This window comes from Tinamus guttatus, unplaced genomic scaffold (assembly GCF_059628265.1).
Source record: "Tinamus guttatus ecotype Peru unplaced genomic scaffold, ASM5962826v1 Tinamus_guttatus_pri_ptg000211l, whole genome shotgun sequence".
Taxonomy (NCBI): Eukaryota; Metazoa; Chordata; class Aves; order Tinamiformes; family Tinamidae; genus Tinamus; species Tinamus guttatus.
In genome coordinates this window covers 5,859,487-5,865,486 of record NW_028288745.1, presented here as the reverse complement: position 1 = coordinate 5,865,486, position 6,000 = coordinate 5,859,487, and positions in this window count along the sequence as shown.

Here is a 6,000-nt window from a genome sequence, read left to right as displayed (position 1 = left end):
TCCCTTCCACAAAGGAATCAACCAGGTGGTCATGCCCTGAGATCCTTAGGTATTTATACTTAAAAAAATATGCAGCTATAGTGGTTGATTTCTTTGGGGCTGGGAGAAGAGGAGGGAAGGTTCTGTGTGTGCAGGCATGTGTTGAACATGCACAAGTTCTCCTGGATCCTTCAGCAGGAGATCCTGGATCGCATGTTTATGTAAGTCCAGGCCATTGGCCTGGTCTACTTCGCCCCACTACCAAAGCTGTTCATCTGGTGTCACTGAGAAGCACTTTCTGAGGCAAGAGAAGCAGCGTGCTATTTTATTTTCAAGGCTACAGCACATTTTCTGTGCAGTATGGCACCCTGTCTTCTTCATGTGTTTAGTTTGTGCCTACCTCCATTCTTCACCGGTGCAGCGCCCCGCACAGCAATATCCCAGTCTTGTCTGGGGAGCTGAAACAGTGTAAATTTCCCTCATCTGTGGCTTCTTTGGGTTTGAACCTGAGCACTGTATTCGACTGTAGTCGTGTGTCCAAACGAGGGGAGCTAATGAGCTGAAACCGTGGAGATGTATGGACACAGGCTGCAGCTTTGTCCCTCGGTGATGCACTTCTCAAAGGATTAGGAGAAGCTTCCCTGGCAAACTGGGAAGGAGTCCAGCCTGGGCGAGGTGGTGTGATAGGAAGTGACAGGGCTGGAAATTTGATTTCTGACTCTTTGGGTGTGTGTTTCTTGTGAAAGAAGAAGAGGGAGAGGGAGCCAGGAGTAGTTTGAATCCTGCAATCATTAAAACCAATTCCCCTTTTTCCTGCCTCTGCCCACCTCCTGATATGTGTGTGAAACAATCTTTACAGCTACACAGCCATCAGATGGTATCGACCCAGCGGTGGAAATTGCTATTGACTGCTGCTGGTGCTGCTCTCTGCACTTCCGTGGCTTTTAAAGCGACACTCTGCAGGTGCTTGGGCTTTGCACAGGGCACAGCTTGGCAAGCCGTGCCTCCAGCGGGCCGGGAAGAGCCGGTGTGGCTTGTGTGCGCCCCAGCTCACTGCTGCCCAGCGGAGGGGAGGGTGTTGGAGCAGGCAGGTGTACGGGCACCAGAAACACCTAATAGGAAGATTTAGAAATTTGTTTTTGTATTTTGTCTGCCATGAAATCTCTTGTATGCCACTACAGATCCTCTGCAATTGCCGCATCAGAACAAGAGCAGCCTGCTACCCTTGTGAGGGTGAAAGCCATGTTCCCAGATGGACTGTGGGACTAGGTGTGTTGGATCCTCATTTTCAGGGACACCTCTAACACTGCATTATCAATTCCTGCTCATCTCTATTGGGTTCCAGAGAAAAAAAAGCAGGACGCAAGGCAAATATTGATATTCTCCTTTTTAATGTAAGTGCTTTGTGCAGACTAAAGAACTCCTTTCATCATGAAGCATGAGAACAGGGCTCTGGCTTAACTGTAAAAATGCATGTTTGGTTTCCTCCGAGGCAATTTATTTGATGGTGTTTGGGTATTCCAGCACTTGGGTTTGGTGCTAAGCAAAGGGGGGATGATAAAAGAGCTCTGCAAGACCTGGGGTTAGATGTGAGATGGGGTTAGCAGGGCTTGGCAGACCGAGATCATTTAAGATATCAAATACTGCCCTGGACACTGGGGGCAGTTTTCCTCTGAGCAGAAGGCATAGGTCAAGCTTGCATGAGCACAGGTTCCCTTGCTGCCTTTGTGTCTGCTGCCAACCTCTGGGATGGTGATTTCAGTTGGTGGCGGAAGGCAACAGTTTAAAAACAAACAAACAAATAAAACAACACTGCACTCTCATCCCTTCAAAACCAAAAGCCTGCAGCTTGCTTTGCCTCACCTCCCTTTCTCCTCTGCTTTGGAAGATCTGTATTTCCAGGATGTAGCTCTCCTTCTGTCCCATCCCCACCCAGCTGCTTGGAGCCCGTCACTGCCTTTGCGAGGGGACAGTTGGGACCTGGAAGGGCACTTCCCCTCCCTACTCCTCCTTGGGTTCTGGCAGCGTCTTTCTCTCTGTCCTAATTCTTGTATTGTTCCAGAAATAGACTATTCAAGTGGGGAAAGAGCAATTAGCTGGAGGAAGGGGCCGAGCAGCCTGGAACGCAGGAGGAGTTTCAGCTGTTTTATTCGAGGCCAGGGAAATGCAGGCCTAGTGGGGTCTTCCCAGGCTGGGCCTTGAAATTCAGGCTTCACTGAAACACCCACCTGGGGCCTCTAAAATCAGAAAGCCAGATCTTCACTGTGGGTAAATTGGTACTGCTTCGAAGGAGGTTTTATTGATTTGCGTCCTTTGGGGATCGTCTCCAGCCTGAGACCGGGGGAAAGGCAGCGCATTAAGGCCGTCAGTAGCCTTCTGAGTTTTATGCGCCCTCCTTTCATTTTCCTTCTCGCTACGACCATGGTTCCTTCATTCTGTCTCTAACCAGTCGCAAGTTTTTTCAGGCCTTCTCCCACAGGGCCGTATCCCTTGGGCACCTTGACATTTATCCTCGTTAGGCGGAGGGTGGGAAGGTGGAAGCTGTGCTGGGCTGTGGCCTGCCCTGCAGGACAGCTGCTGGATCTGAACACTTGCTGTTTTGCAGGCTCTCCTCTCCTTCGGCGATAGCCGCAGCCCGTCCTTTCTGGCCTTTCCTCTCAAAGAGAACATGCTCCTTCCTAGAGAAGGTAACTGGATCCCCCCGCCCCTTCCAGCTCCTCAGAGCCACGGCTGCTGGACACTGCTGGAATACAGAGGTACCCTTGCTGAACAAGCAGCCTTGGGTAGGTTCTCTTTGTTCTGGGCTTAACTTTCCTAAATCTTGGCTTTGACGCCTCTGTATAACCTGGGAGTTGCAGGGAAGGAGAGTTTCTTGAAAAGTTGCTTGGAAAGACACAAGTAAGGTCAGGTTAGTATTGTCATTTGGGCTGACTGAACAAGAATGCAAACAATGAGGAGGACTAAATAGTAATTGAAGAGAACATCCCGGTTTTATGTGGTTGTCTATTTGAAACTGGTGCTTTTCCAGGTGGTCCAAAATATAGGGACGTTACTGGGGAAGACAGTGCTGAGAGCAATAGACAGGATGTCCTGGAGTGAAACCTATCTGTCCTACAACCTTCAGTGTCTGCTGGGGGATGTGTTTCCTGGCCTGTGAAGAACCAATATGGGATGCAATCATATATCAGTGATTATATCGATCACTGTCGCAGGTCTGTACAGTCAAGGACAGCGGTGCCTTTGGAAAGGAAGTGTTGTTACTGCTCCGGGAGTCTGGGGAGGGCGTTGAATGAGATGGGAAGTGTCTCAGTTTTAGGGGATGCTAGGGCCACGCTCAAACCAATTAGTCGAATGGAGCTGAGTAAAGTACAGGCGGGCCCAGACTGATAATAAGCAAAGTGCTGAAATGTGGGAAGTTGGGGAAGAAGCCAAATGAAAATGAAATGAAAGGCTATAGTCCAACTCTGGTAGTATGTAGAAAGGATGGGATAGCTGACAAGAGGAAACCCTGCAGGAACACCGGGTCAAAGCCCCAGCTAGAGAGATTGGAGGAATCTGTATGCAGACACGCCAAGGGGGTAAATTTTATCGGAAAGAGAGTCAGCAAGTTTGAGCTGTTGGCTTGCTTTCAGTAGAGACCAGCATTTGTTTCTCTGACCTCTTTTTGCTGGAAGCTGTGCTTTGTGGTGATGGCCAGCTTGAGGGATGCATGGGATGGTAGGGCTGTAGCTCAAGAGTAGCAACAGTCTCCTTGGTGTGAGGTCTGTGCTTAGGAGAACACTTCCCTTCAACTTCAGTCTTCATATCTGGGGTGGGCAGAAGGGCTTTGCTCTATCCATTGATTAAGAGGAGTCTATCCTGGACATTAGAAGTTGTTTTCTGGGTAGCCCTATCCCCTCTTCTGTGCAGATAAAATCTAAAGCCCAATTTTGAGCCTCTTTATTGCAGCCCTCCTGAGCCTTGGACTCAGCTGTGGAAAGCTCCTGAATGAGAAACCACCTTCTGCCTGCACATGAATTCCATAAGGACCACTTGGAGGGAGCCGCTGTGGGAGAAAACAGCCCCAAATCATGAGTGTCCACCTGAGGCAGGAAAAAAAAAAAAAAGTCATTCTAGGTACCTATATCTCACATGGGGCAGCAGGGGCTTCTTTCAGAGACACGATGTGCAAGGCAGCCACTGCATGAGCACATCTAGGTGCTGATTTCTGTGCTGGCTGGTGCTTCACAGAAGTAAGGCCTTTCCTTTCCTTATGCCTCCGCTCCCCCTCAGAACAAGAACCTAGGGACACCTTCTTTGTAAAGCATCTGGAAACAGGCTTTTTGCTAAAGAGAGCCCATACAGACAGTGGTGACGGGAAGGTCTCATTTGCCCTGACTTGTGAGAACTCGTGGAGAAGCTGTGGAGTGTGGTCATGTGCTTGTCCCTCTAATGTGGCTTTCCCCTGTAAAGAGTGCTGTGCAGAGTGGGAGACATACTGAATAAGAGTGGATTTAATGGCTATTTTGTTACCCTCTAAGGAACAGCCATATGTTAGTTGAAAGAGAGAGAAAGACTTTTTTTGTTCTTGGGTCCAGAATGGTCCTGCTTTTATTGTAGGACTCTGCTTCTGTTGATACTTCCTCTGATAGCTTTTACCTGACTTGTTTTGAAGAGCCATGGTGAAATTTTTCAGTCTTCAAAACCAGTGTATCTCTGCTGAAATTCAAGTCTCGGGTCTGGCAATATGTCCAAAATGATTTTGTAAGTGGCTTGCTACAATGTAAAAGATGCAGAAATCAGATATTCTTTAAGGGTCACCACTTTTTTTATTTCTGCGAGGGTAGAGAATTTACTTTAAACAATGGTGTTTTCAATTATAGACTTTTTTTTGTGGGGGAAAAAAGTGCAGGAGCCTTTAAGAAAGAACATGTGATCATGATTAAAAGATGTATTGTGCTGTATCAGGAGGTAGCATTTAAACTGAGAAAAGACTGGATATTGACTATAACTCATTGTAATTACACCATCTATTTCAAATATGTAAATATGTTTGGTAGCACTTACATGTTTATGTCAGCTATTGGGAAAAGCCGTTTTCCTTTTTGGTAAACTTCTGATGATAAGAATTTTGCTACTTGCATTTGAATAAGCAACAACCATCACGTTTAGACACAAGAAGCTGATCCTCTGTCTTATGATTCTAGCACTTTATCCCTATTAAGGTTGTTTTGAATAATATTTGTGAGAACGGTGCCAAAATATGCATCTCTTAACCAAATACACCCTTTACCCTACCAAGGCAGTAGAGGACTGAACATGAGACTGGAAATTTGTTTGAGGCTCTCCCACTGAGGGGCTAAACGTGCACTAGCAAATCACTTCTCGTGCTTCTTTCCTCCTCCATTAATGGGAATAATGATATTTAGCTCCTTCTGAAAGGGCTTTGAGATCTTCAGATTAGAGCACCCAGGTACTTTGCTAAGGTCTAACACACAAACCCTGCAAAAACTTGAACACTGATTTAACCTGACAACACGAGTGAAGTCATGTCTTTCCTAAAATTGATGAGAAAAATCTTTAAGCTTCCAGGGATTGGGGTCCTCTGCCAGGGGAAATTATTCTGAGCCTATTTCCCTTCCCTTCAACGCTTTCTTTTGGCTGGTGATAAAAGAGAGTAAGAAAGAAGGCTAATAACTAAATTGACAAATAAACATTCGGTTCAAAAAAGCTACACAACATTTCCAGGAATATTTAAGAATCTCCCTGAAAACCAATTAGGAATTTTAACTCTGCTGCATTTCCACCCAAGAGAGACCATCCATACGGAGCTTGTTGCGTTGTTACGGCAGCGCTGGCTGGGAAACAGGAAGGGTGATCTTTTTTTTTTTTTTCCCATGGAATATATAAAGAGAAAAACGCAGCACGTGAAGGCAGATGAGCTCTCTGTTCTGGAAGGGAGGAGGGTATCGCCGTGGAGGAGGTTGGGGTGCATTCCCTCATGATAGGGACGAGAGGGTCTGTGGTGGGATGCGCCACCCC